The sequence below is a fragment of the Thalia democratica genome, chromosome 9, assembly GCF_965202585.1.
Source record: "Thalia democratica chromosome 9, ktThaDemo2.hap1.1, whole genome shotgun sequence".
Lineage (NCBI taxonomy): Eukaryota > Metazoa > Chordata > Thaliacea > Salpida > Salpidae > Thalia > Thalia democratica.
In genome coordinates this window covers 21415556-21439044 of record NC_139173.1, presented here as the reverse complement: position 1 = coordinate 21439044, position 23489 = coordinate 21415556, and positions in this window count along the sequence as shown.

The window sequence follows — 23489 nt, the reverse complement described above, 5'->3', positions numbered from 1 at the left end:
CAATGATATTTTTATTAAACTTTCTTTAAAGTTCTAATTTTTATATATGCTATATAAAAAAGTTATAAATACCGTTGAACTAAATGAAAATTCTAACAAAATAATAATTTTTGTGCTAAATTGAATTAGTTGTGTTAGATAAAATGATATAAGCCTAATTCTTATTAAATAAATTAAATAAATTTAATGATGAAAGCTATCAAAATATTAAAGGATCTATTTGTCATTAATATTTTATTAAACTATCACATATAGAAGAATGGACATGTTTTAGTTTAAACTAAAGAAGTTAATGAACACGATATTTTATTAAACTTTAACGTGTTTAAAAAAGAAGTAAATTATAAGAGTCAAGATAAACTTTTGTTCTATAATCAAAAGAAATAAAGTTATTAGCTTATAACTTAACTAACTTTTTAGAGTAAAACTATTTATTATTCAAAATAGCATATAGTTGTCCATACCTATAATAATTAAAAACAGCAACATACAAAGAAAAAAAGAAATAGTTAAACATTTCACTTATTTTATTTATCAAAAGTATGCTGAAATAACAGACTTTCTTTCAGGTATACTTGATTTTTTAGATTCAGAGTTGATGTAGTTTTAATTATTAGAGCCCGAATCTGATTCATTGACCGTTCAAAATAATTGAAAATTCATGATAGCACAAAGTTTAGCTGTAGTAGAAGTCTTCTAAAAATATATAAGAAGAATATACTTTTGTTGAAAATGCTGATAAGTTTTCGACCACTAGAAGCGTTGTTTATATTTTAAAGGAGATTTTAAAGTATAAGCCGAATTTTTACTTGCTACAATTATTAGAAACAATTATTTTTTCACAAAGTTAATAAAAAAATAAACATTTCAGAAGATAGTATAAAGAAAGTACAGCTAGTGTTAGTTTAAAAAAATATTCTCTGGCTAATTTCGATAAAGGTATCATTTTATTATCATTTATTATTATATTGTTTATTGTGCAATGTTGGACTAAGGCATTAAAACCTGAGCTACTCAAACATGAAAGACAATGAGAAAAGCAAAAATAAAATAAAATACATTTATATCTAACAAAAAAATAAAGATAAACAAAATTAATATTATAAAAAAAACTCATTAATAAGTTTAAACTTTTTGCTTGACATATAAGGCGATAACTTAGTACGTATAAACACATTTTTAAAAAGTTATTGAAATTAAATTAGTAGTATGTTTTTGGGAGGCGTAGGGAAATTATACTAACTAATATTACATAAAGAAATTAAGAAAATGAAGAAATCACTAGTTAATCTAGATGTGATAAATATTATAAAAAAATTATATGTTTATTTTTTCTGTATTATTTTGTGGAGAGTTACTGAATTTTACTAATACTTATACTATTTAAATTAAACCTTTTTAGTTTTAAGCTAAAATGTTCCACCCTCTCACACGATAACACATTCTGTGGTAACTTGTTCCACATAGTCTTTGCCGTGTGAAAAAAATGAAACTTGTCACTTAATGTTGTTTATATTGTGTTTATATTTATTTTTTTATTATTTCCTCTTAACTCATGATCTTGATTGGAAAATTTGAAAAATCAACTGAAAATGATCTTGTAATCGCCATTAATAATGTTATAAAGCCTAAATAAATCTATCTCCCATCTTCTATATTCCAGAGACTTTAATCCAAGTTTAACCAACCTATCATTAACGATCTATTAGATATGTGACAAGGACTACATATCAAACGGGTAAAATTTCTTTGCACAGACTCAATTTTGTTAATGTCTTTTTTTAAATAGGGTGACAAAATTTGTGTACTTAAATCAAATTAGATTATTGTTCGATTCTATTTTGGTTCATTAAACAACAATATCAATATCAGAAACATGTTTACGCTTTCTGGAAAAAATACAAAAATACTTAAGTTTTGGGGTCAAAAACAACCAAAAATTTACATAACATAAAAATTTATTGTACGAAAAAAAAAAGATATGTTTTAACTCACTAGACTATATAAATTAAGTAATAAACAAATATTACACAAAAATGCCGTATTGTAAATATGTTTCAATAATAAATATTTATATATTTATTAGTTAAAATAATAATAAATAAAGTTCTTTTGAAGTAAAAGCTAATTTATATTATAATGATAATATAACAAACTATGATTTAGTATATTCATTACACTGTAAACATAAAATTTCATAAGTATGGCTTTTCCTAACAAAACATATTTAAAGTAAAACATTTGTTTAAAGTACGATGAAGGTTTAAAAATTCGAAGAAAATGGTTAAATGTTTCGTATTATGTTAAAGAACTTGATATTTTGTAACAAAAAATATGATTTTATTTAAGTTTTAGGTTTTGTTGTTTCGTTAGCTCTAATTCGTTTTAAGGGTGTCGGTTTAGAAAAAAAATAGTGCAATTTTAAATTTATGTGTTACTATCTAGAATGATTTTAACAACCTTTTTAACTAAATATGTCCAGTTTTATCATCTTAACATATATCATATTCGTCTTATGCTTGATATTTTTCTTTAAATCGTTAAAAAAGATAGTATTTTTGGTTCCTAAGCAATTAAAATAAACTATTTCGTTGTTTTACTGTTAATAAATTTAATCAAACCTTATTATCAAAAACTTAATTTTAATTTTGTAAGTAAACTTAAACAACTTTTGAATTATGCACGTTTTAACGTTTTTGTTATAGATTAACGATTTCATTATGATGAATAATTTACGGCGAATGATGAATAACTACAAAACAAGGCTTACTGTAAAGCGTGTATTTAAATATATAAAAAGAGTCAATAACGGTTAACAAATTACTACGTAATTGATGTCTTAGTTTGTTAGTAAAATAAGATTTTTTTTGTAAACAATCTAAAAATTAATAAATTTACATGTCTTTATTGTTTGTTTTGTTTAACATGTGAAACAGCAGTTTATAGTTTGTATAAGAAGGATTTAAAAAGAACTGTGAAAATAAAATATCGTCTTTAAAATTTCGTAAAAGTATTTCAAATTTTCAACAACAGTTTGGTATTTTATGTTAATATATTTTTTTCTTGTTTTTGACTTTGTTTATAACGTATTTCTTTTACGTAATAAATCAAATTTTAAACAATTAAATTAAATTACTAAATTTGTATGGTTTTTTTTTAATTATGCTTGGTCATGTTAGGTAAAGTGTTGTTTTAGATTATTTTAAAATACAAATTGTTTAACCATTATGAATTATTTATTTTGTTTAAAACTATCTGTACGGTGCTGCATAAAAAGGATTAAAACAAATTTTGTTTTAAAACTGTTCTGTGTATCAACGAGCATCAACGAATAGAAAAAAACTAGGTTTATTTAAAACAAGTTCTTTTTGCAAGTTTATACTTTAAACTGATGTTATTTTGTTAATATGAGTATCACAGACAAAAGCATCGCTAAAAATGGATCTTGGTTTTTAGTTACATTGTCAGTTGTTTCAACTATATTTTGCTTAGTGTACCTATTGAAAAAGTTTAAATCGAAACGGACGAAAGAAAACTTTGTTGTGCTTTTGTGCTCTTTTTCGAGTCTGACATGCACTTTGTTCTACCACATGTATGAACTGCACTACTCGGAAGACAAAAGCATAACAAGTAACAGAACCATTTGCTTTGTAACGCCATTAGTATACAAAACCACAATTGCAGCCAACAGATGCTTTTGCAACTTGATTTTTGCACACAGATACAAAACAATCAACAGAAGAATCTCCCTAATTGCTGCGAATAAGGTCTACTGGTTTTCAATAGTCATCGTTGTACTATCGGTGCTGCAGACTATATTCGACTGCGTTTCTTTCTCCATTTATCAGAAAGACACCACAAACTGCTTCAATCGGAGTCTGGAAGTAGGAATTTACATCTACTCCAAATGCATTTACTACCTTTTACTGGCAATTTTTCAAACTGTTATTCTAGTTGAAATCGTCAAACCTATTTTCAACCACTGCATGCGAATGAACAACACAACAATTTCCAACGATGAAGTGAAATCAAGTTTGTATCGAGTCGTGTTCAGCACTTTTGTGTTCTGCTTGAGCGACTTTTGCGCCATAGTGGTATTTTTCATCAGGGCTTACTTTTACAAGATGAGGTCGCCAATGATTTTTATCGTGAACCTCAACATCAACACCATTTGCTTGATGTGCTCTTATGATAATTACAAAACAAGGCTATTTCTGATTTTGTGTTGCTTAAAAACTGAGCGAGGTAGATCTATTGCGAACCCTGCATTTGAGTTAAATAAAGTTCAACGCTCTAATACTATAACTACTGTCAGAAAATAAGTTTGAGGTCGATATCAAACAAACAAGTTTAAAAAATTGAAAATTGAAATTAAGATAAGTAATTTTTATAACGTGCTAGCTTGTAGTTATTTAACAAAGCTTTTTAAATAATTACAAATAATGGATTCTATTTTAAAACTTAAAAACGTTTAAGCTTGATAAAAATAGAATATTCTTTAAAAATATGGAAGCAAAAAGTAAAAATACAAGCTTTATGATACTGAAGTCGTACCTTTTTTTTTTTAGTCTGTCGTAATACTTTATCCTCTTCGGAATTAAGTTAAATTTGCAAAGCTAATGAGATTCTAAACGGTTAATTAATGTTTATCAGGAAAAGACAGAAAGTGTTAAAAAAATTAAAGTTTTTTTTATATTTGATTTGTTTTATATGCTTTCTAAATGTTGTTATTAATGTCGTTATGCAGAAAAACCATATATATTAAGATAGTTTATTCTTTTTAATAAGAAAAATATACACTTGAAAATTTGGTCAAAGTATAGATTGCTTTTGTTAACCATAATGTTTTTATGGACTGTATGTTCGTGCATGTTAAATTTTTTTACTTTTACATTTTCTTAAACTTTAAACTTGAATATCCAAATACTTAACCTTAACTAAATGGAATAAAAACAAATTTTTCGAACTTTAATTGTGTTAACCTTAACTGGCTAACTATCAATAAAGTAAAACTTTACAGCTTGCAGTTAATTTTGCTATTATTCTATAAAAAACTTATATTTTTTTTAGTTTCATTAATTGAATTTAAATTTATTTTCAAATTTAGCTAAGTGTTTGTTTTGCAACAAACTGTGCATTATTATTTTTAAAACTATCGAGGTTAGAAAAAATTTGTTCTCCTTTGTCTGATACTGATGCTTCAAGTTAATTTAATGAACTTAAATAAATCGTGTGTTAAAATACTTTTTTAATCTGTCAATTCCAGTTTTTATTTCAACGGTATTTATTAAAGTTTAAATGCTAAAACTAAAAAAAAAGTTTATCTTTTTCTATTATTACTAAGTTATTCTTATGAAACTTTAAACAACTTAATCTTTTATTATTGTGTAACCCAATTTTTGTTGAAATTTTTTTCGGTGTAATAAAACTACTCTTTTTATTAATATAAGAAAGAGTAATATATAGTTTACAAAAGTATATTGAATAGAATTTTGAAATGTCATATAAATAAATAAATTTAATTTCAAACGTAAAATAGATTTAGTTAAATGTGAATTGAACCTAATTAAACTTAGCATTTTAAGTTAATATTAGTTTTAAAAAAAGTAATTAAATTAAATAGAGTTTTAAGAAAATACATAATTAAAAGTAGCTATAACAAGATTTTTTAGAAAATGACAAATATATAGCTACAAACTTTTTATAGTAAAATTACTAAATAAGAAAAAAAACGAACTTTAACTTTGTTCCCAATTAATGAAAGAATAAGAGATAATTTATGTTTATGTTTAATAATATAAACTACTTTCATAAGCTAAAAGTAACACAAAAGAAATTATAACTAACCAAAACTAAATAGTACTATAAGTTTAAAACGATTAGAAATACACAGTTACATAAGAGTAAATGATGATGATATAAGTAAAGGTATTAGACTTTTTAATATAGTTACAAAAAAGTCGGAAAATGAAAATATTACTACAAAAGTTTTAATTGTTTTTAAATTCAAAATAATCTACTTAACAATTTAACAACTAATAACAGTTCTTTTCTGCTCTTTTAAGAATTACAAAGTTTTCAGTAGAATTTAAAAACTGATTCTTAAAATCATTATGGTTTGTTTATTAGATTAGTTTTAAACATAAAAGTGTATATATATTTCTTTACCACGTATAAACATACTTTTTTAGACTTAAATAAGTTCTTTAACAAAGAAAATTAAACAATATTTTGAGTCGTTTTAAATTTTTAGAAATACCAAACAATTATCTTTATGTAAAAACTCTGACCCTTGTACCGCTTAAGAACTTTGAACGAAATATACAGACATAATTAACCATCAATTTTTATCTATTTACTTTATAAGAATTAAATTTAAATTTTTGTACTTAATTTTTGTAAATGGTTCTGTTTTCTGTAAAACAAAAAAACAAAAAAGGTTCACAAAAAATAATGTGTTATTTTATGACTTTTTCTTTAATCTATACCAAATTAAATCATTGCTCATCACAACTAAAACTTTATATAGCTTAACAGGGTATAGTAAATAAAAAAGTTTCATACGTTTAATAAGTTATTTCCAACAATACAGTAACTATATATTTCACTAATGTTTATGAAACATTCTTCATTACTCACTTGCAAATCAACCTATTCAAATGATTTTCATTATGTTATATTGCCTTTTTAACATAATAATGCTGTATAGCTTAACTTCATTATACAATGTCAGCTTTTCGTCATTAAGTAAAATTTTTAAGATTAATAAAACATTTAAAAAACCGTTCTTTAAAACATAATTATAAGTTTGAAGAAGAGTTAAACACAGTTTAGATTGTCGTCGTATTATTCAGTTAAATTAATTGAGAATAAAAGCCTAAGAGGAAACCTGGCAAGTATGATGAACTAAATTGCAAGGAAGAACTACTTAAAAAAAAACTTTCTTTTGATGACCTTGGCAATAGTTAAAAAAATCTGCCCTTGTTAGATTTAGATTTGATAAAAGTTACGTGCTTAAAAAACTTACAGTTACTTTGTTTCATCTCAAAAGTCAATTATATGTTAAGTTAATAAGTCTAGCTCAACTGAATGATGTGTTATAAATAAGCTGATATTCCAAACCTCAAGCTTAAAAACTCAAAAAAAAAAAAACCTCACCGGAAAACTCTGAAAAGAAAATTTAAAAGTGTGCATTAGGTTTGACAACTAAGTTTTTAGAGTCTGACATGCACTTTGTTCTACCACATGTATGAACTGCACTACTGGGAAGACAAAAGCATAACAAGTAACAGGACCATTTGCTTTGTAACACCATTAGTATACAAAACCACAATCGCAGCCAACAGATGCTTTTGCAACTTGATTTTTGCACACAGATACAAAACAATCAACAGAAGAATCTCCCTAATTGCTGCGAATAAGGTCTACTGGTTTTCAATAGTCATCGTTGCACTATCAGTGCTGCAGACTATATTCGACTGCGTTTCTTTCTCCATTTATCAGAAAGACACTACAAACTGCTTCAATCGGAGTATGAAAGTAGGAATTTACATCTACTCCAAATGCACTTACTACCTTTTACTGGCAATTTTTTAAACTTTTATTCTAGTTGAAATCGTCAAACCTATTTTCAACCACTGCATGCGAATGAACAACACAACAATTTCCAACGATGAAGTTAAATCAAGTTTTTACCGAGTCGTGTTCAGCACTTTTGTGTTCTGCTTGAGCGACTTTGGCATTATAGTGGTATTTTTCATCAGGGCTTACATTTACAAGATGAGGTCGCCAATGATTTTTGTCGTGAACCTCAACATCAACATCATTTGCTTGATGTGCTCTTATGATAATTACAAAACAAGGCTTTTTCCAATTTTATGTTGCTTAAAAACTGAGCAAAATAGATCTATTACGAACCCAGCATTTGAGTTAAATAAAGTTCAAAGCTCAAATACTATAACTACTGTCACAAAATAAGTTCAAGGTCGATATCAAACAAACAGGTTTAAAAAATAAAAAATTGAAATTAAGATAAGTAATTTATATAACGTGCTAGCTTGTAGTTATTTAACAAAGCTTTTTAACTAATTACAAATAACAGATTCTATTTCAAAACTTAAAAAAATTTAAGCTAGATAAAAATATTCTTTATAAATATGTGTGCAAAACTGTATATTTTAGTAAAACATCAAGCTCTATAAAACTAAAGTCATACTTTTTAATTTTTTTTTAAAGTCTGTCATAATAATTTATCCTCTACGGAATTAAGTTAAACTTGCAAAGCTAATGAGATTCTAAACAGTAAATATAATGTTTATGAGAAAAAGACAGAAAATGTTGTAAAAGTTTTTTTTTTTTTATTCGTTTTATATACTTTATAAATGTTGTTATCAATGTCGTTATGTTGTAAAATCATAGATATTAAGATAGTTTATTGTTCTAAATAAGAAAAATATACACTCAAGAATTTGGTCAAGGTATAATGGACTGTATGTTCATGCATGTTAATGTTTTTTATTTTTTACATTCTCTTAAACTTTAGACTTGAATATCTAAATACTTAAACTAAATTGTATAAAAACAAACTTTTCTGAACTTCAATTGTATTACCTTAACTGGTTTATTATCAGTAAAATTCAATTTTACAGTTTGTATGTAATTTCGCTATTAAACTTTAAAAAACTTATCAATTTTTTGAAGTTACATAAGTTTAACTTAAATTTATTTTTAAAGCTGTCGAGGTTAGAAAAAAATTAATTTTGTTGTCCTTTGACTGATATTGATAATTTAAGTTAATTTAATAAACTTGAAAAAATCGTGTGTTAAAATACTTTTTAACTCTGTCAATTTTAGTTGTTACTTCAATGGTATTTATTAAAGTTTAAATGCTAAAATTAAAAAACAAAGTTTGATATTTATTTTTACTAAGTTATTGTTATGTAAGTTTAAACAACTTAAGCTTTTATTAATGCGTAACCCTATTTTAGTTAACGTTTTTTTCGGTGTAATAAATATTTTGCTATAACAGAGAGTAATATACAATTTACAAAAACATATTGATATAGAATTTTAAAGTGTCAAAATAAACTAAAAAATTTAGTTTTATATGTGAATTAAAATAGTTAAATAATAATTGAATCTAATTAAACTTGAAATTTTAACTTAATATTAGTTTTAAAAGAAGAAATTGAATTAAATAGAATTTTTATAAAATACATAACTGAATGTAGCTTTAACTAGTTTTTGAGAAAATAACTTAAAGATAGCTAAAGTTTTTATATACTAAGATTACTATTCAAAATATAAATTTAATCGTTTGTTAACAAAAGATCCTAGCGAAACAAGTTTGCTGAAATATTTAGTACTAACAAACTATACGGTACCTTTTTTTAGAATACACTAACACACTTTTCTGTGTTTAACGGATTAACAGAAAAATGTGTCAGTGTAATAAAAGAAGATTTCTGTATAATTTGTTATCATTATACTAAGAGTACTAAATTTAAAAAAATCGAGCTTTTACTTCGTTCTTAATTATTTTGAGGCTGAATACTAATATTGTCTTAAAACAATTAGCATTAGACGGTTACAAAAGAGTAAATGATGATTATATAAGTAAAGTTATTAGACTTATTAATGTAATTACAAAAAACTGGAAAATAGGAAAATTGCTTTAAAATGCTTTTTGGTTATAAATCTAAAATAGTTTGCTTCATTTATGATGTAGCTATACCTACTTTGGCTTCTATTCTTTCCTTGCAGTGTTTTTTTTTTTTTTGCGGAGCTCCATTTAGGTGTGTAAATCCGTTGACACACGAAGGCATGTGTTGGTGTAATGAAGAAAGAATTCTGTTTAGTTTGTTAATATTGAATACTCCAGTCAGCTTGTTTCGTTCGGATCTTTGTTGACAAACGCTTAAATTTATATTTTTGATTAACTAGTATACAATGTGTTAGTTTTCAATTTAAAGTGTAAACGCTTTGTTAATAAACTCACTGAGTATATGGTCTACTTTTGAAGGCAAGTGAAACATACATTTCTTATAAAACGTATGTTGTGTCAGTTATTTAATATGTATATTAAACAAATTTTATTTAAGTGTCTTAAGGTTTTTTTATGTTAACAAAAAAAAAAAAGGTTTTTAATTACTATTTTTTTAATTAATTTAAAAAATTTAGTTGTATTTTCTGTTATAAGTTTTCAGTTTATTTTATAAAGTACCTTTTGTTTTTTGAAATATTTTAAACTTCATCACAAAAATTAACTTTTGGCCAAATTTTTATAAGTTAGCTTGGTTTCAAAGTTCTTTTTTACTGATTATTAGACTTATAAATTTGATTTAAAACTATTTTATATAGTCCGGCACATTTTGAAGTGAAGTTTAAGTTTGCTTCATCGACTCTAAAACCTACTTAATTGAATGTATACAAATAAAGAGCTAGACACTAATTTATTTCTAATTACTTCTACTTATATTGTAAAGTGTTCTTTCCTGTACAATACCCGACCGGATAGTACTTTTTAGATCCGGCCCAATCCTAATGTTATGGATCTGGTAGATCACTAAAATCAATTTACTCCTTTTAATTATTTTTGTATTGCTTAGAAAGTTCTAGAGCAGTTGTCTTCACGAGGTGCTTGAAATAAAAAGTGATAAGTATATATGAGGGGAGTTTTGAAATTTACCTTACATTAGATCAGGGGTCGGCAAACTGCGGCCCGCAAAGTGTAAATAGCGGCTTGCGAGCACGTTATATTTTTGAATGGAGTGCGGCCCGCGAAAGAAAAGTCTCCGGCCCGCGAGTATTTAAATGTGGCGTGCAAATATTTTTTCTAAACAAAATTACATTTTAAACTGTTTTTTTTTTTTAGTTTGAAATAATTTGAATAATTTCGAATTAAATTACTGTATAAAATTTTGAAACCAGCAAAAAAACTACTACTTAGGCTTAAGAATGTGCCAAAGACAGAACAGCATTCTAGCAGTGATTTTTCTCAGTTTATATTAGGGCCATCCTAGAATTTTAGGGTCTCATAAGCAGCTAAAGGTCTAAATGGAGGCAGTGTGTAGTAAAGGGCCCATAGGGTGTTAGGACGCCATAATTTTAAACTTACACTAGATATTCTCGAGTTAATGAGGTAGAGCAGGGGTCGGCAAATTCTCGAGTTGATAGTGAGTAGCAAAAAAAAAGGGACCTTATGAAAAAAAAATAGAAACCCTGTTGATTTAGATATTAATTTTTTCTTACAATAGCTACTTGTGTACAAAAAAAAAGTTTTAAAAGTACAATTGTTTGTAAATGTTTCATGGGATTAATAAGGTAGACTCATAAAGTTGTATGTGTGAATTTTTGCTAAAGTTGTAGTAAAAATTTAATTTAATTTAATTTGTTTATTTAAATTTATATAACTTATTTTTTAAAACTCTGAAAAATAAATACAATAACAAAAGATAAAAAAAAAACAATCTTAAATTTAATAAACTTTTATGAATATAGGCTAGATGTCTTTATTAAAAAATGATATAGTGCCATTTAATTTCAGAAGTTATTTGTAAAGTACAGAAAAATTTCATAACCGTTTAACAATATCTTTGCAAAGAAAGTATATCTTACTAAATGTTATAAACATGTATATAAACCCTCAGTAGTAACGTAAATGATCTTTATATTTATGTTCTTTTAGAAAAATAGCTATATAGTATAAACACAGTTTAAATATTTGTTATTTTTTTCTTTTATTTTTTATGTCGAAACAGTTGAATTTTTAAGTATAGATATATTTACAGAGGTAAAACTTTTTTGCTCAAAATAGGTAAAAATATTTTTGTTTACGGAATGAAAAAATTAACTTTCATGTCCTATCTATTTTTACAATTTATAACAATTTAATACGACCATTTTTTTTCCTTTGAGCTAATTTTTTTTACCATTTAAAATCAGTTATTTTCCAATCAAGATAACCTAAACTAAAACAGTCTTTTTATTCATATTCTTTTACTCTATTCATCCTTATTTATATAATAGTTATAGTTTTAAATGTTGGTTATGCTGTTTTTTTTTAAAAGCTGAAACTTTTAGAGTTAGAAGTAGTGTTTAGCTCAATAATTAAAAGTTATTTCAGTTTTGAATGTCAACTTCTTTATCGTACCCAATTTACTATAATTCAAACAGTGAGTTAAGTTAAGGTAACTATAGAATAAACTATGCTTGTACAATACAGTTTAATGCAAAACATTAACTATCATTGGCAACATACAAAGACATCAAGGAACAAATAAAGGTTTATAAAGATGTCATTTATTGAATTTATGTATAAAGGCCATATGCTATATTAAGTAATTAGTTGTCTTAGTGCTGCAAGTGTTTTATGTTAGTTTTTTTTTTTAGTCTTATTTTTTCGGTTTTTTTTATATAAATTCTTTACTTTCGTTCAAAAATGAAGTTTCGTGCAAAATTGTAACTTAAGCAAAGTTGTTTTCTTGCAAAAGTATTTTCGTGCAAAATTAACTCTTAGTGCAACTTTATCTTCGTGTAATTTAGTCCCCTCGTGAAATTTTGACCCGTTCCCGTTTTAAATACCATAGCTATCTTTTTGTTTTAGTATATTTTTAGTTTCTAATTAGATGGTTGCTTTGTACAAATAAAGACTAATCTATTTCCTATAATATATTTTGTAACAAAATAACCTAAAAGTAAACACAGTTTTTTATAAGTTCTTATTATTTCAAATTTAAAAATATGTTTTTGTAACATTTTTAGAATTTATTAAACAAGGGATATTTTTTTACTCTCGGCCAAATTGTAGTTTTAGTCATCTTTTTTGTATAAATAAATAAACTATGTTATTGCGCAAAGAAACTAAATAAGTCTGAACTTTTTATTGACTTATGTATTTACGAAGCTTTATACAACATAACAAATATCTTATGTGGTCGAAACTCTTCATATATACAAGTTAAAGACTCTGATACACTTTAGTTTGGTGTTATTATAATCTTTTATTAAGACATTTATTAACACAAATTGCATAAAAGTATTCTATTGTAATTTTTTTCGACTAAAACCTGTCAATACAATACCATAAGTAGAATAAACTGAAGTACTTAAATATTATATACCAACTATTTAGAAACTCTCAGAAGAAAAATGTTGAATTGTCGATTATACAATTTTAATGAACTAAGTAAGATCTAGAAAAGGGGTAGACAAGTGTATAATGGTTTTGGCTATATATAAAAAAAATTGTCTTCAGTTGTACTTTTAATCACTACGTGATCTTTTTTTAATTCTTCGTTACGCACCTAATAATATTTAGTGTTTGTTTTAACAATTTCGGGTTTAGCTGACTAGATCTACCTGCTTGCGGACCATAGTTTTCAAGCCAATGAAACATAAAAAAACGATACTGTTTGTTATTAAAAAATATTTAATTTTGATTTTAAATAAGTTTAAAATTTTATTTAGGTTTTAAATCATTATATACTTATTGAATTAAGCAATACTATAATAATATTGCCCTTTACAAAACCAAAAATACTTCAATAAACAAACAAAATTAAATTTTTAAGGCATATAGTTGTAGGAATTGCAAAAACATAAAAAATTTAATTGCTTTACAATTTTTATAAAAATAAACTTTAAAGCTATTCCAAGTTTCACTTGAAAACCGTTTTGTTTTTAAGAGAAAACTAAGAGTTATTTAAAGCACTTACAATTCTTGCCCGGGCAAAGTATAATGAAACAAAAAATGAGAAAGAGAATAAAGAGAATGAGAGCGCATTTCTCTTTTAAGACGTATTATCAAAACTGCATAATGCAACGATTCATTTTAATGTTTTTGGTCACAAGCTGATAAGGTGATAAGACAGACTGAGCTGTGTGGACAGAACCGCCAGGAGCTGCAAACACTGTTTACAAAAAAGACACTTGAATATTGGTATTGAGTTGTTTTATGAAGTTTTAGTATACACATTTATGATTGTATATGTTAGATTTAAAGCTTTTTATTTAAAGAAAGTTTTGTAATTCTCTTACTGTACATTTTATAGCTCTTTTGATTTTAAACAAGTGATTTATTTAAAGCATTTTTTGCAGTTTATAATATAAAGCATTTTTCACATAAGTGACATACTTTTATAGCTCTTGTAGTTTACAGCACTTGGTTTTGCATTTAACTTTAAGTACTTCTTAAAATATTATTGAGCTTTTTTATAGTGTTTAATATACAGTATTTTAGTACAAAAATTTTATATTTAATAGTTCCTGTAATTTTAACAACTGATTTTGTATTCATTGAAGTTCGTTTAGTAGAGAAATTCACTCAATTGTTGTGCCTCGTTATTTATAGTAGTATTGATATCTAGTAATACTAAGTCTAGGGTAAAACAATAATTTTGTCATTAATGATAAAAAAAACCAGAACTTAAAGCTTATGGTTTAACTGACGACTTAGTATAGTAATTCATAATAAGTTAATTTCTTACCAATGATTAATTTAGGAATACAAGTAATGCAAAATATTAATTGAAAGTAGCAAGATACAAGTTAAAATTTATAAGATTTAATTTGTCAACAGTGTTATTAAGTAATTGTTTTTTTTTATTATTTTTTAACTTCTTATAGTTAAGTTAAAATTGTACAAAGGTATGCATAACTTTATGTTTTAGAGAAAGAACTAATTTTAGAACTAAATACAATAATTAAAATGTTCTTTATTCTTTCTCAGAACATTTTTCCAAATTCTCAAAACAACATTGTTTAATCGAAAGAGTTAGTTTCTTTCTAATGCGTATATATCAGCGTCTGTCGTTTAAATTGTTTTATAATGTTCTGCTGGTATAGCGTTTACGATATATGAAGTTCGAATGATCAACGCATTATTAAGCTCAAGCCTATGAAGTATTTACTACATCGAAGAAAATACACGTTGCCCAGTGAAGAACAGTATTTAATAAAAACAGTATAATAAAAATAAGTATATACATTGCCAAGTAATATTTCGTAACAATTAGTTTTCGTCCAAGAACTAACGCAATGGAATATTTATTGTAATGAATATTTTGTCAAGACTGTTAATAACATTGATGCTTTGTATTGTTGTAGATTACTTGTTTTTTAATTAATACAGTTATTTTATTAGGTTTAAATATTTACTACTTTATAAAAAACTACTTGACATTAATTCATAGTGTTTTTTATTTATAGCTTTGGAAAAAGTTACTTCAAGTTAGACCAATATTTGTAAGTTTAGTACTGTAAGCTACTAGTAAGTAAGACACGTAGTTTAGCTAAGTATTTGGAGACTACATACTTAAGACTTTAAACATAACCAATGTTATAAATAAATATCTGTGGTTATGAAACAAGTACTTTTTGTTTGTTAGAGCCCGAATCTGATTCACTGACTCTTCAAAAGAATTGAAAATTCATGATAACACAAAGTTTAATTGCAATAAATGCCTTATTATATATACGAGGAGAATTAATTCTCAGTGAAATTTTTTAATGATTTTTGACCACTAGAGGCGTTGTTTGTATGTTAACTGTAAATGAAATGTTATTTTACTATGAATAAAAGTTTTAGTTTTAATAATCATTAATTTATGTATAAAAACAGATTAGCTAACTAGATATTAAACAAATGGAACTGAAATTTTTCTTTAAATTTTATTCACAAAATTTCAAACAAAAAATTAAAAATTTTTGAATTCATACTAAGTCACTTATTTCTTAATATGATTAGATTACTCTTCTAGGTCAATTTTGATGTTTCATAAAAAAAGCAAAAAAATAAAACAACATTTAGTTATATAAAAAACACAATGATATTTTTATTAAACTTTCTTTAAAGTTTTACTTTTTATATACTTTATACAAAAAAAAATTATAAACACCGTTGAACTTTATTTAAATTCTAACAAATAATAATTTTGTGCGAAACTTAATTAGTTGTGTTAGATAAAATAGAATATAAGCTTATGGATAATTAATTTAATATATGATGAATCAAATATTAAAATAGTGAAGATTTTAAATTTCATTATTACTTTATAATTTTTATTACATATATAAAAATGTACATGCTTTGGCTTAAACTTAAGAAGTTAATTAACACGATTTTTTTCTAAACTTTAACGTGTTTATAAAACAAGTATGTTATAAGAGTCAAGACAAAATTTAACTTTATAATCAAAAGAAATAAAATTTTTAACTTATAACTTAACTAACTTTATAGAGTAAAACTATATAGTATTTAAAAATAGCGTGTAATTGAATATTCCTATAATAATTAAAAACAGCAACATATAAAGAAAAAAAAAGTCAAACATTCTACTTATTTTATTTACTAATAGTAGGCTGAAATGACAGACTTTTTTTCAGGTATACTTGAGTATCTACTATAGAATCGGGAACGGGTCACTTTCGCACGAGCGTCACTTTTGCACGAAGGGTCAATTTTGCACGAGGGGACTTTTTTGCACGGCGTTACTGTTGCACGAGGGGACACTTATGCACGATAAGACATTTTTGCACAGTCGTGACTTTTGCACACAGGGTCATTTTTGCACGGCGTCACTTTTGAACGGTGACATTTTTACACATCAAAACTTTTGCACGACGTTACATTTACATGGCGGCATTTTTGCAAAGCGTCACTTTTGCACGGCGTTATAATTTTACGGATATACTTATGATCTGCAAAACTTTTAAACAATCAGTCAATTTTGAACGGAACTTCACTTTTGCACGCTTCTAATTTTTATTTTCTCAAATAAAAATATAAACAAGTTATCATTTTTTTGTCAACTTAAATAATATTCGTTTTTAATAGCAATTTGATTTGAATGAATAAAATGTGGAAGTTTTTTAATGAAATTTTAGTGTAAAATTTTTATGAATTTATTCTTTTTAGAATTCATTTTACAAATTAAGTTTCGGTCAAAGATCATGTCAGTGTTTAAATAAAGCTCTTAAATAAAAGTTTTTATTTGATGTTTTACATAGAACAATATAATAACGTACCACAATTTATTAATTCATGTTTATAATGTTAATTTAAATACACTAGATGAATGCTCATTTTCTAATTAAAACAATAAAACAATTTTGAATATTTTAATTAAAAATAATCTGAATCTCGTTAATTTTTAAACTGAAAGATAAACTTAATTTAGTAAGGCTTTAAAGTAATTCTTGAGTACTCTTTTTTACTTATATTCGCTTGATGTTTAAATAAGCATTATATAGTTGTTAAACAAGTATCTGAAATTTATTTTGTTTTTAAACAATTGTTAAAATAAAATAAAAAAGATTTACTTAAATTATGAAGTGTAAAGGTATCTCAGATTTTACTTGATGTTTATTTTTTAGTTCATTTTTTTATTTATCGGAGAATAAAAAGAGCAATGAAATAGCGAGTTTTTCATGAATAAAACTTGGACTACTTCAAGATTATAATGTTTCATGATCATGATAAGCCAATGAGAGAGTAACATTTGGAAGTTTGTACTTATGTTTAAAGAAAATATACCATATTAGTCTTTAACCGCTGCAATATTTCAATGATGAGGCTTAGCAGAATACTTTTTTTATCGGTCAGTTGAAATATGGATCAAACTTCCAAATGAATTAGTTTATTGCAAAAATTTTAAAGGATTTCGATTTTGAATATCCAGGAAAAGTTTTATCTGAATTATATTTGTGTTAGTAAAATTAGTAAGTTATTTTTATCAACCGTTGATTTAATTTGAAGATTTAGCTTAGTTTGTAGTTCAATTTTGTTAGCAGCACCTTTACTCTATTTAAAATGAATCATTTTACAATGTATTTAATAATTATTCATCTGGCCAGTCTATTGTTAATGTTCTTAGAGCGTTAGATTTTTATTTTTGTTGTTAGTCAAGGCATTTAAATATTTGATGATGATCGTTCTACATCAAAGTGTAAATAAGTATAAGTTTGTGGTTAAAGTTTTGCTTTTTATTTTAAACTATAAATTTTATATCAAAATAAGTTTTTATCTTTGTTTAAATAGGTAAACTATTTGTTACTGTTCAAAATATAAGTTTAATTGTTTGCTAACAAAAGATCCTAGTGAAGTAACTTCACTGGAATATAAATAAAAACAAATTATACAGTAATCTTCCTTTATTCTACTAACATATGTTTATGTGTGTCAACGAATCAACACACTTCAACTGGGTTGTTAATGGGAAAAATGAGTTGTCTTTCCCATTAACAACCCAGTTGAAGTGTGTTGATCGTTGACACACAGAAACATATTTTGGTAGAATAAAGGAAGATTACTGAATAATTTGTTTTTATAAACTATTTGTATTAATTTTATTTTTTTTATGTGCCTTTCAGTTTAAGTGGTCTAGGTTTTGATGCCTAGGTCCATCATATGGACAATAAACTTGTAACCATATAGTAATATATATAAAAAGACATAGTTATTTGTTAATATATTAAAATTCAAAACAAACTAGAACAGTTTAGTTACACTAAAGTACTTTTTTATCCTAGTTTCTAAAAAAAAAAAAAAATTTGTTGTCCCTTGTATGAGTCTTTTATAAATAATTTTATTTTATCTTTTTGTTCGTTTGTTGCTAACTTTTACTGTTTAAGATATTAAATCTTTTATTTTTTGCCTCTAATATAACTATGTTATAAAAGTTTAGTTTTCAGCGTCTTTTTATGTTACAGATTTGGTAGTAGCTATAAAATTTTCAATCGGCATGCATGCAAAATTGATGTACCGTGCGAAAAAGTCATCGTGCAAAAATGTCGCTGTGCAAAAATTTCATCGTAAAAATATGACGTTGTGCAAAATCATTGTTGTGCAACAATGCTGCCGTAAAAAATTGTCATAGTGGAAAATTGACGACTGTGCAAAAGTGTCCCCTCGTGCAAAAGTGACGCAGTGCAAAAGTGTCCCTTCGTGCAGAAGTGACCCTCGGTGCAAAAGAGTCGCTGTGCAAAAGTGTCCCCTCGTGCAAAAGTGACCCTCCGTGCAAAAGTGACGCCGTGCAAAAGTGTCCCCTCGTGCTAAAGTGACGCTCGTGCAAAAGTGACGCCGTGCAAAAGTGTCCCCTAGTGCTAAAGTGACGCTCGTGCATAAGAGTCGTTGTGAAAAAGTGTCCCCTCGTGCTAAAGTGACGCTCGTGCATAAGAGTCGCCGTGCAAAAATGTCCCCTCGTGCAAAAGTGACCCTCGTGCAAAAGTGACACCCACCCAAAAAATTGTTATCGTAAAAAAGTGTCGTTGTGCAAAAGTGACGCCGTGCAAAAGAGTCACCGTGCAAAAGAGTCACCGTGCAAAAGTGTCCCCTCGTGCAAAAGTGACGCTCGTGCAAAAATGACACCCACCCACTGTAGAATCATAGTTGATATATTTTTAGTAATTAGAGCCCGAATCTGATTCATTGACCCTTCAAAATAATTGAAAATTCATGATAGCACAAAGTTTAATTACAGTAGAAGCCTTTTAAAAATATATGAGTAGAGTATACTATTTTTTAAAATGCTGAACAGTTTTTGACCACTAGAAGCGTTGTTTATATTTAAAAAAGAGAGTTTAAAGTATTAGCTGAATTAATTACAAACACATTACAAATATTACAAAACATATTTTTTCATAAAGTTGGTAAAATAATTAAACATTTCAAAAGGTAATGTAAATTAAATAGAGCTTTTATTTGTTTAAAAAAAATAAATTCTCTGGTTTATTAAGATAAAGGTGTTTATTTTAGTATTTTACATTATTATATTGTTTATTGTGCAATGTTGGACTAAGGCATCAGAACCTGAGCTACTTAAACATGAAAAGAACAAAGAGAAAAAAAAACAAAACATCTAATTCAACAAAAAAGTAAACATAAACAAACATTAAACAAAGTTAAAATTATAAAAAAACTTATTAATATATGCAAGGATTATTCCTTGGGCACAACAGGTCTCGACAATTTTGGTTTTGGAGACAAAGTTAATTTTTAAATTTATTTATTTACAAAGGCAACAATGTTTCTCCCCTAAGGGATCTTCAGGCCTGTAAAATAAAATAAACATAAGACGATGGACAACTTAAAAAAAAATAAAATAATGCAAAAAAATATAATTGAATTCAAATTAAAATTAAAAAATTTATAGTGCTATTACTAGATAATTAATTAACAAAATTAAAAGTTTTATAATAATGAAAAAAACTTTTTTAAATTTTAAATATGATTTATACTTACAATAAATGATTTGTTCTATATAGATTTGGATTTAGCTTATAACAACACAAAACAAAATGGCGCTTAACAAATGAGGGTACAAGTAATAACAAAAATAGAAATAAGTGATAAAAGAATTAATACGCTAAGTTATAAAATAAAATTTCCTAAAGTGCGGGCAGGTGTAGAAGAGCTCTTGTCTTTTGTTTAAAATTCGTTTCTTATTAGCAAGTGCTATTTCTATTTTTTCCAAATTGCAAGTCTTACAGATTTTACCTATATTCTTCATTTCTCTGATCTTATGCATTATGCTCCATCTTAAATCGTAGCGGGTGTTATTGTTTTTAGTCTCCAAATGTACTTGGAAAGCTCTGTTCCCTTGTAATTTTCATTCTTAATGTCACTAATGCGTAACTACCATCTCTTTTTGAACTGGCTTCCTGTGGATCCTATGTATTCTTTTGTTTCGATCTGACTGGTAATCGTCGCCTTATAAACAACATTCCCCTGCAAACATTTGCCACTTAAGGGGCAGGAGTCTTTGTCGCGGCAGTTGCACGTTTTATCCTCTTGGTTGTTCTTATGATTCAGTTTATTTAGTATCTTCTTATTGTGGCTACTTATTAGTGATTTGACATTATCCATACAACAGTATGATATTTTTCAATTACTTCTGTTGAAGATCTTTTTCATGCTCTCTGTTTTGAAATGTTTGTCAATTAGGTCTAAGAATTTCCTCCCAATGGTGGTTTTTACTGACTGGCAGTATGGGGGATTAAAATACATAATTCTTCTTGTTCGTTTACGTTTCTTCTTGTCAACAGAGTTGGTTTTGTTTTCATATTCAAGCTTGTGTTTGAAGTTGGATTGGAGCAGTGCAATTTTGTAGCTTATTAATAAGTTTAAACTTATTTGCTTGATATGAAATAGATAACTTAGTACATACAAACACCTTTCTACAAAACTAATAAAAGTAAATTAGTAGTATGTAAGGGGGAGGCGAAGGGAAATAAAACAAATTAATATTACATATAGAAAAATGAAGAAACCACAAGTTGTAATAGGTATAATAGATATTATAAAAATTTCATTTATTTATTTTTCTGTATTATTTTGTAGAGAACTACTGTATTTTACTAATTTTAATACTATTTAAACTAAATAGATATGTAAGTATTGTGCAGTGTTTTGATTTAAAATTACAGCAAACTAATGAACATGATTTAATTAGTCTGTTTCAAGATAGTTATCAAAAAGTGTAATATTAAAATCAAAAACATTTTACTTATGTTTTATTAAGGAATATAACTAATGCAAGATCTTAAGTAAAAGTAGCAAGATACAGGTAAAAATTTATAAAATTTCGTTTTGGAGCAGTACTTTCTTTTAACTAAGAAAATAACTTACTTTTTCAAAGTGTTTTAACTTTCTTAAGTTAAAATTAGTAATTTTAGCTTGTTAGAGCCCGAATCTGATTCATTGACTCTTCAAAAGAATTGAAAATTCATGATAACACAAAAATAACTGCATAAGTAGCCATTTTGTTATACACGAGGAGAATTTATTCTCAATGAAATTCGTAAATGATTTTTGACCACTAGAGGCGCTTTTTCTATGTTATCTATATAGTGGAAAGTTTTTATATTTGAATATAAGTTTTAGTTTTAGTAATCATAAGTTTATGTAAAAAACATACTAGGTTTTTAGATAATAAACAAATGGGGCTGATATTTTCCTTTATTGACTTATTTACAAAGTTTCAAACAAAAACATAAAAGTTTTTCAATCTATTATTACGTAACCTATTTCTTAATATGATTTGATTACTCTAAGTAAGTTTTTTTGTTTCATAAAAAAAGCAAAAAAATAAATATACGCTTAGTTAAATAAAAAACAGAATGATATTTTTATTAAACTTTCTATATGCTATATAAAAAAGTTATAAATACCGTTAAACTGTAATAAAATGCTAACTATATAAAAATTTTGCGCTAAACTAAATTAGTTGTGTTAGATAAAATTGTAAAACCATAATTCTTTTTAAGAAAATTAAATAAATTTGATGATAAAACTATCAAAATATTAAAGAAATTATTTGTAATTAATTTATTATTAAACTATTACATGTAGAAGAATGTACATGTTTTGGTTTAAACTAAAGAGCTAATGAACACTATATTTTACTAAATTTTAAGGTTTTTATAAAACAAGTATATTATATAATTCAAGACAAACTTTAATTTTATAATAAAAAGAAATAAATTTGTTAGGTTATAACTAAACTAACTTTTTAGAGTAAAACTATTTATTATTCAAAAATAGCATGTAATTGTACATAACTCCAATAATTAAAATTAGCAACATACAAAAAAAAAAAAGAGTCAAACATTTCACTTATTTTATTTTTCAAAAGTAGGCTGAAATGACAGATTTTCTTCCGGGTACACTTGAGTATCTTCTATAGATTCATAGTTGATATAATTTTAATTATTAGAGCCTGAATCTGATTCATTGACCCTTCAAAATAATTGAAAATTCATGATAGCACAAAGTTTAGTTGTAGTAGAAGCTTTATAATAATATATGAGAAGAGTATACTTTTTCTTGAAAATTCTGAACAGTTTTAGACCACTAGAAGCGTTGTCTATATTTGAAAATGAGATTTTAAAGTACTAGCCGAATTTTTACTTGCTTGAAAGTATTAAGTTACAACAATTATTTTTTACAAAGTCGGCAAAATAATTAAACATTCAGAAGGTAGTGTTGAGAAAATACAGCTATTGTTAATTAAAAATAAAATTCTCTGGTTAATTAAATAAAGGTAATTATTTTATTATTATTTTTTTATTATGTTGTTTATTGTGCACTTTTGGACTAAGGCACCAAAACCTGAGCTACTTAAACATGAAACACAATGAGAAAAACAAAAAAAATATATTTAAAAGAAACATAAACATAAACAAACATTAAACAAAGTTAAGATCTCAAAAAATTTATTAATAAGATTAAAGTATAAATAAAATTGTCAGCTTATAACTTAACTAACTTTTTAGAGTAAAACTATTTATTATTCAAAATAGCTTATAATTGTACATACCTATAATAATAAAAATCAGCAACATACAAAGAAAAAAAAGAAAAAGTTAAGCATTTCACTTATTTTATTTACCAAAACTATGCTAAAATGAAAGACTTTCTTTCAGGTATACTTGAGTATCTACTATAGAATCATAGTTGATATAATTTTAATTTTTAGAGCCCGAATCTGATT